Source organism: Poecilia reticulata, linkage group LG2 (assembly GCF_000633615.1).
Source record: "Poecilia reticulata strain Guanapo linkage group LG2, Guppy_female_1.0+MT, whole genome shotgun sequence".
Classification (NCBI taxonomy): Eukaryota; Metazoa; Chordata; class Actinopteri; order Cyprinodontiformes; family Poeciliidae; genus Poecilia; species Poecilia reticulata.
The window spans coordinates 11,310,379-11,321,650 of record NC_024332.1 but is presented as its reverse complement, the minus strand read 5'-3'; positions in this window follow the sequence as shown (position 1 = coordinate 11,321,650).

Here is an 11,272-nt window from a genome sequence, read left to right as displayed (position 1 = left end):
GATTTGGAAAAATTTCAAGTTGGTTGGATAAAAATGAAACAGTCTTGGATTCTGTCCTATTAAACTTTKAAATAAAATAACTATTCCAGCATGTTGGGAASCAGGGTTTTTGWTTCTTTGTGGGGGAAGGAGTTTCTGTCTGCCTGCTGCTTCCCTTTTTAATCCACTAGAGGGCGACTGGAGGCTGCACATGTGGAGAGTATCCCTGCTGACTCAGCCAGAGCACCTGTGATCTATCAGCTAATAATCCTGGAGTATATGAGGAGCTGACTGCCAACACCTTGACGTCTGTCAGCTCACTCCTGCCCACCTGATCTTACCTGTCTGCCCTCCACTGCATGCGGCCTCCTCATATCCAACAAAGAACCCGTTCTATCAAGAACTCACTGGAACCTGAATCACTTCAAGAACGTCCACAAAGAGACCAAACCCTGGAGCCCACAGTATCTCCTCTTAGGTTAAAGTCTCCTTCTAAAACAAGAAAGATATTTCTGATTGTTTCAAAGATTCCATCTTTCTGATGACCTCAAACTCACCATTTTCCTCTCACTACTCTTCAGAAAACAGACGACCCCTGTAGCCCCTCCCAAGGACCAGATTCAGATTCTCACATTCTCAATCATTTTTGAAATAAACTTTATCTGATTATCTATTCTCCTGTTGGTGTTCTGTATGTGGGTAAAGAAACTGGAACCCAACATGACATTTACAATATCTTGCAAAAGGAATATGACCTCTTAATATGTTCCATTTTCTCAGTTCTAATCCACAAACCTCAGTGTGTTTCATTTGGGCCATCTTTATGCAACAGGAAGCAATGCTAAAGTTSAAAATGGCTGTCACAGCGATACAGATTTCACCTGACATGGCAATGCCTGAATCTAGTGGACGATAAAAGGAACAGCAAGCTGCCCAACGAAGATTGTTTTTGGGTTGAACTCGCACAAAATGTCCTCCACTGCTATGGAGGAATTCAAAGTTGCTAAACTCTTGAATTAAGAGACGATACACAAAATTCAATTCTCTCTGGCTCACAGACAACCAGGAAGACATTTAATGCACATCTGCAGATTAACACATTACATTTTCATCATCTCATTTTCATCGTCTCAGAATCCAAAATGTCTTGTCTCTTGGTTCTGAATGAGTATATCGTGTCAGTCCTAATGTGTGTGTATTGGAAACCTCTGACCAATGGCGTTCTGAATCTTGCTTCTGGCTCCGTTTTACACTGGGTGTGTGTTGGAAGTTCTGAGAATTCAGAGGCTGACCTCGTGGAAGTTAAATCTGCTCCCTCAGAGAACCATTAGTCAAATTGTTAGTCTAAATAAATATTATTTTCCAGTTCAGCCCGACTTCTTCGCACGCCAGCAGGAAGGACATTTGCCAGAAGTTTCTTGCACAACAACTTAAAACAACAGATTGACCCAGTACATTCGACACAGTACATTCCTTTTCAGTAAAAACATATCTTAATGTGAATMAACATAACTTAACTATTAACATAATTATATTCTTCTACACAGCAAAGAAGGTCAGCTGCCTTGGCCTTTTGACCAAACATTTTACACACACTCAAAACCAAAGTTTAAAACAAATGCAAAAGGAAAACATTCTGTACCATGGTTGGTCAACCATCTTGTATCCAGGACCAGAAGGAAAAAATGGGGGAAAAAATTATCAACAGCACAAAACAAAACAAAAACTTTAATTGCAACAACACAATTTAAAGTCATACTGAACTTTGGAGTACAGAAATAAAGAGCAATTACAACACTGAAACTTCAAAAACTAAACTTTTTACTACAACACCACAGTCAAATTAAAATAATTTAAACWGATAAATTATTGAATAGAACATTGTCAACATAAGACTAAACTATTTCTCTTGGGGGGAGGTGAGCCAACCTCACCCATCCAGCTAAGATCATCCCCTGGCCTTCCAACCCTAAACGAGTTAACTAACAGGTGTTTGAAGTTTTTGGCGTAAAGGTTAATCAGTCAGCCAAACATGGTGAGCTGCGGATGACTGTCACACAGGTGGACCTAAGAGTTTATGCAGAAGTCCTTGGTCCCCAGACTTGAAAAAGTAAATGTATGCATCTTATCCCGCCTTCAGGAACCCCGCAAGCCGCCAGCCTGGGCAGCAATAGTGAATGTTCCATGGTAGTCGCGATGGACCCCTTTATGAAAATCCTGGTTGCAAAGAGTCATGTGGAAGAAAAAAAAATATATTTAGGAATTTATTTTAATTACAGAAGTGTCAGTTTTCATAAACAAGATCCAGGAACCAGCATTTGATATCCATCCACCTCTTCTGCTGACAGTCTTCTTGCTCTCCAAAATGGTAAGTCCCGTTCACCTCTGGTCCTGGATGTGGAACATAAAGTCCTGGCTGGATTTTGGGGTGTGGTTGATAGCGCTGCACAGATCTCCAGGACCTCCTCTGCAGTGTTACAGTTCCAAGTTTGCAATGAAGCTCTCCACCTTGGCCAATATGGGCTTCTACCGGCTCCATTTGGCCAGGAGACAGAAACTACCCATGTGTAACCCGCAATTAGTCAATTAATCAAGACTTATTTTTGTGGGCCCACGTCCTGTTTTGCCCCAAAGTCTGCAACTTATTAAAAGTCCCGCCTCCAGCGCAGTTTGAACAACATCACCTGTTCCACGATTGTGGCTGGCTGTTTGGCGTCTTGCTGAAAATTCATCCTGGCAAATTAATCAAAATCTCTGCAACCACTGATTTGATCTATTGAACTGGCGTTTGTTACCTGGGCGTCACCCTGATTGTGGTCTAGTACACCCCACTCTCTGCACAAAGGTAACCTGATCATTGGTTTTGTGGAAGCTTTGGCACTGTTGTAATAACATTTATTAAAATAGGATGTAGCTACATTTAAGTTGATATTGCGCAATATAATTTATTTACTTTTCCTCCTTTTCCCTACTGAGTATTTTGAGTTGATTTATTTTCTCTTGATATTTTGAAAGTGAACTTTGATTTCAACTTTGATTTTAACCTTAAATTGATTAGTTTGAAATATGATTGATATTCTTTTTGTTTATTTAAATTATGGTTACTTTAACCTGACTGAAATGTTTAATTTAATTATTAGATATTTAATAATTGCATTTGAATTTGATATTTATTGCATGTGTGTTTGCACATAATTGTTGTTTGATAAAACACTTAATGTTTTTTTTTTTGGCCTTTTAGGTCTTTTTTTTTCATGATGGATCAGATCCTCAGATCCTCTTTGAAACCGATGATGAGCTAAGAAAAGGACAAGAATTTAATTGATTTATTTTGAATTAATTTGTGTCTTTCTGTATTTGTAATTGTTTTTCCCCCCCAAATCACAAATATATATACACTAAAACTAAAACATTTCTTTGTGTCTTCATTCACACCTCAGGCTCCCTAAAGAACCATCTTCTGATGCTGCTTTTGTTGCCGCAGTAACTGTTACACATGCATGCGGTTAGAGCTGAATATAACATGCCCTGCATCAGATCCTGGTAAGGTAGGGTAAGTACAAGGAGGGAAAAAACAAAAAAAAAAAAACACACACTCAATCAGGTGGTCCCGCCTCGTCTTAAACTGAATAAACTACCACTTGTCAAAGAGGCTCCTTGTCAGGGGGGAATCTTTTTAGGAGGCGGCACATCATTCAGGGTTATCCTAAAAGACTTGAGAAAAGTACCCATGTCGGTTTATCCCTCACAGCTTCACCTCCACCTTTTGGGCCTCAGAGCGTTGTCTGTGGAGCTAAAGGAGATAAATACATTAAATACATTAAACACATCACCAAACACAAACATGGCTACCCCGAGATCAAATGCACACACACTGCTCACCTTTAGGTCTCTGCTCTGAGCTTCCACAGGATGGAGGACTGCTGCTTGTTTCCTATTCTGAAGATTGGCATTTTTGATTGTGGAGTCCTTTATTCATTACTTTCTTTTATTTCCTTTTTAATTTCTTTATTTTCTAACTCAGTTATTCTGACATGAAGCTTGATTCAGCCCTGCAAGCGCTGGAACGGTTCAATAAAATCAAATACAAACATGTCTGAGATTTACCCAGAATGCATTGCAAGTTACTTGAATGCTCCTCTGAAGGCTGAGTGCTGTCTTTAAAACTCCGCTTTTTCACCAAGCTCTAACTCTGTTTGCAAACTCATTTTCCTGATATGAAGCTTGATTACAGCTTTTAATTTCACTTCTGAGCTTCTGCTGAGGGCTGGAACTACACAATCAGATTTGGACTACAAACATGTCCGCTTCATTTACCCATAATGCTTAGCGGTTGGGACTTTAAATTAGCGTCTAGTTTGACAGTTTTGATGCAAATCCTGTTAAATTTTATACCATTGGATTCAGCATGAAGTTCTCTTTTAAACTATATGGGTCAGAATGCGCTTTAAAACGATTTGGGGATCGATGAAGAACCGAACAGAAAATCAGACTTGAACTACAAACATGTATTTCCCAGCATACTTTGAGGTTGGGCCTTTAAATCGGCTTCTAGCTTACTGGCCTTTGATACAAACCCTGACAAATTTTATACTGTTGAAATCAGCATGAGCTCCTCTTTCGGACTATATTAGTTAAAACGAGCTTTGAAAAGAACTGGAGATCGGCGAAGAACCCGAACAGACTATTAGACTTGGACTATATGGCTGCTGGATTTGCCCGGAGTACATTATGGCTCCTTCTTTACTACATACTACAGCTGCACGCTGCCATTTTGATCACAGAGAACGCATGTGCCTACAGCTGAACTGCTGCGGCTAATGCTGGGAAAGTCTTCCCCATTTTCAATCAGTTATTTAACCTTTTTTTGGGACCACTAAAAATCTAAAAAGTAAAGGATAGAAGAATAAAGCTGGATTTAACTCAGTTTAAAATCAGATTTTGGTGTTCTCTTGGAAATAAAGGTTTGATTTATTCTGCATTAATCTGATTTCAATTCTTTATTCATCTTTGGAGAATGAAAGGCTAATGGGGGGTTCCTCAATAATCCTGTTTGAGACTTCACACATGATCCTGCACGAATTTACAAAATTGAAGTCTCAATTTAACTCGATTTAACTTTTATTTTTATCTCGGACACACAGCATGGCTTAATCAACCATGACTGGGCTCTCCTTGGGTAGGGTGTCTAGCGACGCTTTCCAGGGCACGGGCCCCTCTCTCAGAGCAAACCCATTCCAGAGCGCCCTGTCCTTCACAAAGAAAAGAGAACTCTCCCCGGGGCTCCCACCAGCTTCTCCGGGTTCGTTTGAGTTACCGCACTGGGCGCCTCGCGACGCCTATCTCCACTGCTACAGGTTCGGGGATCTGAAGACCACTCCCTTTTGATCGGCCAGGGATGCCAGAGGCCATCGCCCCACGCTTCCGAACGGTGTTCGCCCAACGGTGTTCGCCCATCCCGTAGGACCAGCTGACCCATGTTCAACTGCTGTTCACATGGAACCCTTCTCCACTTCAGCCTTCAAAGCTCGCTTTTGAATATTTGCTACTACCACCAAGATCTGCACCCGTGGCGGCTCCACCCGGGCTCGTGCCCCAGGTTTCTGTGCTCACTGCGGCCTAACCCTTGCGGCTCTGGTTGCCGGCAGTGGCTGGGTATGGGCCCAACACTCCAGCGCCATCCATTTTCAGGGCTAGTTGATTCAGCAGTGAGTTGTTACACACTCCTTAGCGGATTCCGACTTCCATGGCAACCGTCCTGCTGTCTATATCAACCAACACCTTTTCTGGGGTCTGATGAGCGTCGGTATCGGGTGCCTTAACCTGGCGTTCAGTTCATCCTGCAGCGCCAGTTCTGCTTACCAAAAGTGGCCCACTGGGCAGCTCGCATTCCACACCCGGCTCCAAGCCAGTGAGCCGGGCTTCTTACCCATTTGAAGTTTGAGAATATGTTGAGATCGTTTCGGCACCAAGAGGCCATAAAGAGGGCAGACAAGTTCCAGATTGGGATGTAACACTACAGTGTCATAACAGTTTCCTTGATCCTGGAGACTATGTGAGAGCAGCTTGACCAATCTCATAAAACTATACAGATAAACCTAAAGCAGAAGAGGGATGGGGAGCAGATTATACCATTTTCCATTACATGCTGTATGAGTGTGGAACTGTGAAGCTGGAGCACACACACTTGGAGACAGAGCATAGTTGCTGCATTTTTCCGAACAGTGCCTAGTCAGTCTGACTGTTAGTTAAAGTGTGTCCGTGGAGTCGCTATACAGAACAGAAATGAGCTAATCTGGAGATCTTGCTAACACACCAGTGTATTTTTGCATAAAATTTATTGACTTTTATATCATCAACTTGTCCGTACTGGGGTCTGTGCCCATGTTTGACCATGCATGACCTGCCCCGATTCATCCAATAAGATGATGAATCCAGCTGATCACCATTTTCATTAATTAAACTAAATATGCAAAGTTTTATAAACAAACAAAATACATTGAAAGATAAATGTGCATACAGAGATGATTTTATTGTAAGACAGACACTAACCAACATTTTTATATAAAGAATGATGCACTATATAGAAAGTGGAAAGAGCCAGCATAAGTTACAAACTTTGGTACATTCTGGTTAATCAGACAGATTGTATATTCAGTAAGGGAGATTAATCTTAAAGTGATAATTAATGAAAACTGACATTTATAGTTAAATAAATGCCCCTAATGGTTTTCAATGACTGATTTATATTATTTCAAAGAGTAAACAAAGACAATAAAAGAATGACTGATTTAAAAATGCTAATATTTATTATCTGCTTGGCAGAAATTTTACTTCTCAACCAATTAGAACAGAGGCACCACGTACTGTCTGTAGTTTCATGGAGGTCCATCTGCATCAAGGATAAAAACAAGACACTTAGATTGGTGATTCACTCTTTGAGGCTTAGGGCCTGAATATAAAAGATTCCAAATATAGAGCATTAACTTGCTTTTGCAAAGAAAATTGCATATGCATATGTTGCAAGTGATCTACAAAGATTGTGTGCACAATTGATTATAGGTGCAAAAGTGGTCTAGACCGTCCTATTTAAATTAAGATTCTGCATATGCTAATGAAGAGTAGCATTATAGAGAGTGTAGGAGAGCGGAGTGGCCATAAAAGTAATATGAAGTTAAAAACCATGGAGTTATAAGCACAACAATACAGGCTTATTACTAATAATAATGCACTTCATTGAAATAAGTAACAACACAACAGGAAAAACGTTTAAAAATCAATCAGAATTAAAGCTGTAGACATTTACCTAACCCAACTCAATTCATTCTATTCAACAGTTTGCACATAGTGGAATTGATGCAGAATGAGGTAATCCTGCAGCTCCAAATTGGCATTTCTGGATGACATTTATTTATATTTCACAACAAATATATAAATATAAGTATTTTATTGAAAGGTGTTGAATGGTTAGGACAAGTGATCTAGGAACATTTAAGAGTGAAGGCTTAGGCGAAGACTCAATGTCGGTGCTCAATGTGGGAGGACACTCTTCAATATTATTTACCAAGTCTGTCTCTTGGAACACTGACCACAGACATGCCAGTTGCACCTCCCTTTCAAACATGCTAAATATAGACGCAAGAATGATGACTGTGTTTTTGTGTTTAATGATGTAAAGCATTTTGAAATACCTTGCTGTTGTAATGTGCTATACAAATAAAATTTGATTGATTGATTGAAGAACAGGTCCCCAATCTGCTTTTGTTTCAATAAATCAGATTGTGGGTGGAAAATCATTAGATTTTCAAAACCTCTGCCCAGTATTTTGCATTTTCTGATGCTCTGAATATGTTCTGCATAGATATGAAGGCATGCATACTAAATAGTCATTTTGCAGACACAATCTTCGGAGAACCTGTAGATCAGGTGTGTGTGCTAGCAAGTTTGGATTTATTAAAAGATCAGACCCTTAGTTTTAAAACAGAAAATATAAAGGTAATTTTGGACACATTTAGCCAATTTGTCTCTTACTAAATAGCATCAGGAATAGATACTTCCAGGTCCAGGAAGTACTGTGCTGTGCATTTCAGACTTGTTTAGTACTAGTAAATTCTGCAGCAGTGTACAGAGGCATGCTTTCTTCTTTTTAGTGCAAAATGAAATGAAAAAACATCTTGTATACCTAATCTTGGTAGATGATCCATAAAATGTTCTTGAATTTATAAAGATGATCTGACTAGAACACCAGTCTGAGGAACAACGGAACTGAGTAATTGGTGCTTACAAACAAGGTCTAGATACATTCTCCAATAGAACCACAAATAAAAGTGAAATGAGAGAGCAAAAATGGTAAAGAGCAAGATGAAAGGCTTTCAAATGCTCTTTTTGCTCAAACCCTATTAGAACTAATCATACCCATTAAACTTTTCCTTCCTAAATAAAAAAAAAGATGCATGGGATTGTATCGAGCTACCATGTGTCAGTGCTTTGTAGAATAACCTTTTGTAGAAACTACAGCTAAATGTCTTTCATGATATGCCCCTTACCGCTTTGCTCATTAAGTTTTTTCCCCATTTGATATTTGGCTGAACTTTGACAAAGCAATTCTAACCAGGAGTCTTGAACTAAAGTTCTCCAACTCGGGCTGAAGTTTTCTGTAACCTCAAACAGGTTTAGCTTCATTCATCATCTCATCAACTCTACTCCAGCAACATTGAACCTGCTGAAGAAAGCAACACTTTTGCACCCAAAGCTTCAACTCCCCTATCTCCAGTTTGTGACAGTCACATTTGGCCAGTTGGAACCAAGCAACACATTTCACATGCTACTGATCAGCTGATTTAATTACTTAGAGACATTTCACAGAAAGTACATTGAATAAATAAGTGCTTATTAAACTTGAAATCAGGTAACATTTCACGAAATGACGTGATAAGCAGACGGCAGAACTCTGATCGTTTCCTGATCCCTCAGCGGGAGAAAAACCAGCAGAAGCGGATCAGCTGCTGGACGCTCCAAAGCCTCTGGTCCGTTAAAGCGACCAGATCAGAGGTGATCCTCTGACTGATATTGTTCTTATAATGATTAATAATGAGCTTCACGATGTTCTCTGTGCAAAAGTTGAAACTGTCTGAGCACCAAGTGGTCAGCTGATCACATTCTGGACAGAAACCAGTGAACTGCTTTCTGTTCTTATCAAGATGAGGGTGAGGAGGGAATCTGATATGTTAACTCAGTTTTTACTGGTTTTGTTTTTAAAACACCATTAACATAAGCAGTGTAACTATATATTGTATATTTGGCGTTTGTCATCTCATGTGTGATTAATTGGAGCATTTATTGCCCAGCGCTCTGCGCTTGTTTCTAACGGATCTGCACTTTAATTTAGTAGTCAGCTGTTATTCCTCAACTTAAACTACAATAAGTAGATCATAACATTCTCTAGGTTTTCTCTGTGTGCTGCAAACTCATTAAATGTAAACTCATTAGAAGCCTGAACCACCATCAGGCAAATAATTCTGGTCCGACCCAAAATATTGTTACCTGTCAAATGACCTGTCCAACCAGAGCTTCCTAACCAAGGTGTCCATAACTCTTCAACACGCTGTCAGCTCCCGGTCAGAAAGACGCATTTAGTTCAGTGTCCATGAAATGATATTCAGAAAGGATCTTTTATTTGATTGATTTTAGTTTCCTCTGCGATGAACTCTATGTAAAGTCTATCATGTCTCCATGTGCGCCAGTCAAAGGTGTTAATTATAACATGTCAAATGACAGAGGGGCTTAAAAACTAACCAAATATTCAGTTTGGTTAGTTTTTAAAAATTATATATTGACTAGGCCACTTTCGATGATTCTCCTGTAGTCTTCCTCATATATGGATGAGTATATATATATATATATATGATGCGCACACACACATTTTAAATTTTGCCCCCCCGAAGGTAGTCCTGCCCCACCCTTAAAAGTCTAGCTCTGCCACTGCATCTGGGGCAGCACCTTAAAGAGCTGTTGGAAGAACAAATTGGAAAAATAAACGATTTTACTTGCATGTAAACATGGATTTCACCTGGGGATTGCCATTCTGTTTTATGATAACCTCTTGGTGCTGCACCAAACCCTGCTTTTAGATTTGTCACTGCATAAATAAATCCTCACATGAACAAAAAGTACTTATTTTATAAATTTTCAACAACTAAGTGACAATGAGAAAGAAAAACAAAGCTAAAATGTTGAAGAACCATCTTTAGCTGTAATAGAAGCTATTATAGTTTAACTGACTCTCATATCAATCTGGAGAGATTCTGTTTTACATCATTACTTTTGCCCCTTATGGTGGACCAAGCACAAACTTTGGATGGGACCATGGTGAATTCAATGACTGCTGGATCCTCAGGCTCTGTCCCATAGAGCTCCATGATGAAGTACTATGGGATGTTTACTTTATTTCCATCTTTGCTTCTTTCAGTTGCAGAACTGCAAACCTGAATGAAGATGATCTTTACCTTAAAAAAGACCATCCGCTATTTCTTCTCCTTTAGCAGTTAACATGCCCATATTATCTGCAAAATCAATACATTTTTATTAATATTTTACTAGAGTCCTGGACAGATGTCTTAAAGGGGACATATGGTGCAAAATCCACTTTTTTAACCCCTAAATACATTTTTTGAATACTTTGGGTGCAAAAAATGTCAATTTATTATCTCCCAGTGCTGCATAAATATCTTTATATTCCCAAAAAATAGGTCTTCATATTTCTCTTTATTGCCATGACATTTTCTTGTAAATGATGTCTCTGCATTTTCTGTGGAACTCCAAATGTGGTGACAAGGTCATGACTTCTGACTAATCAGTTTGAAGTTTGCAAGTAGACAAGTGAAAATGTTCAGTTCTAGCGTGTAGTCAAACATGATTGCCCTCTGGCATCAGAGCCTCTTCAACGTGTCTAATTAAAATTTATTTTTCTCAGAAAAAGGAAACTGCATCAGAAGATTAGTGGGGAAAGTTTGTCCCTCAGTGCACAGAGCACTGAGGGACGAGTGCTTCAGCAACCATCACCAGTATAGAGGGATTTTCTGAAAGACTATCTGATTGAGGGTCAGTTCCTTCTATGGAAAAAAGGGACACAGCAAAGCGGTAAGCTCCAAATCATGCAAAAATGACAACAAAGCTTATTTTGGACATTAATTTTTTGTGTTGATAATGGTGTCTTGGCCATTGGTTTGATTAGTTATTGTGCCTTCTGCTTCTGTTAGCACCTTGTGCTAGCATTTAGCTGTCTTCAGTATAT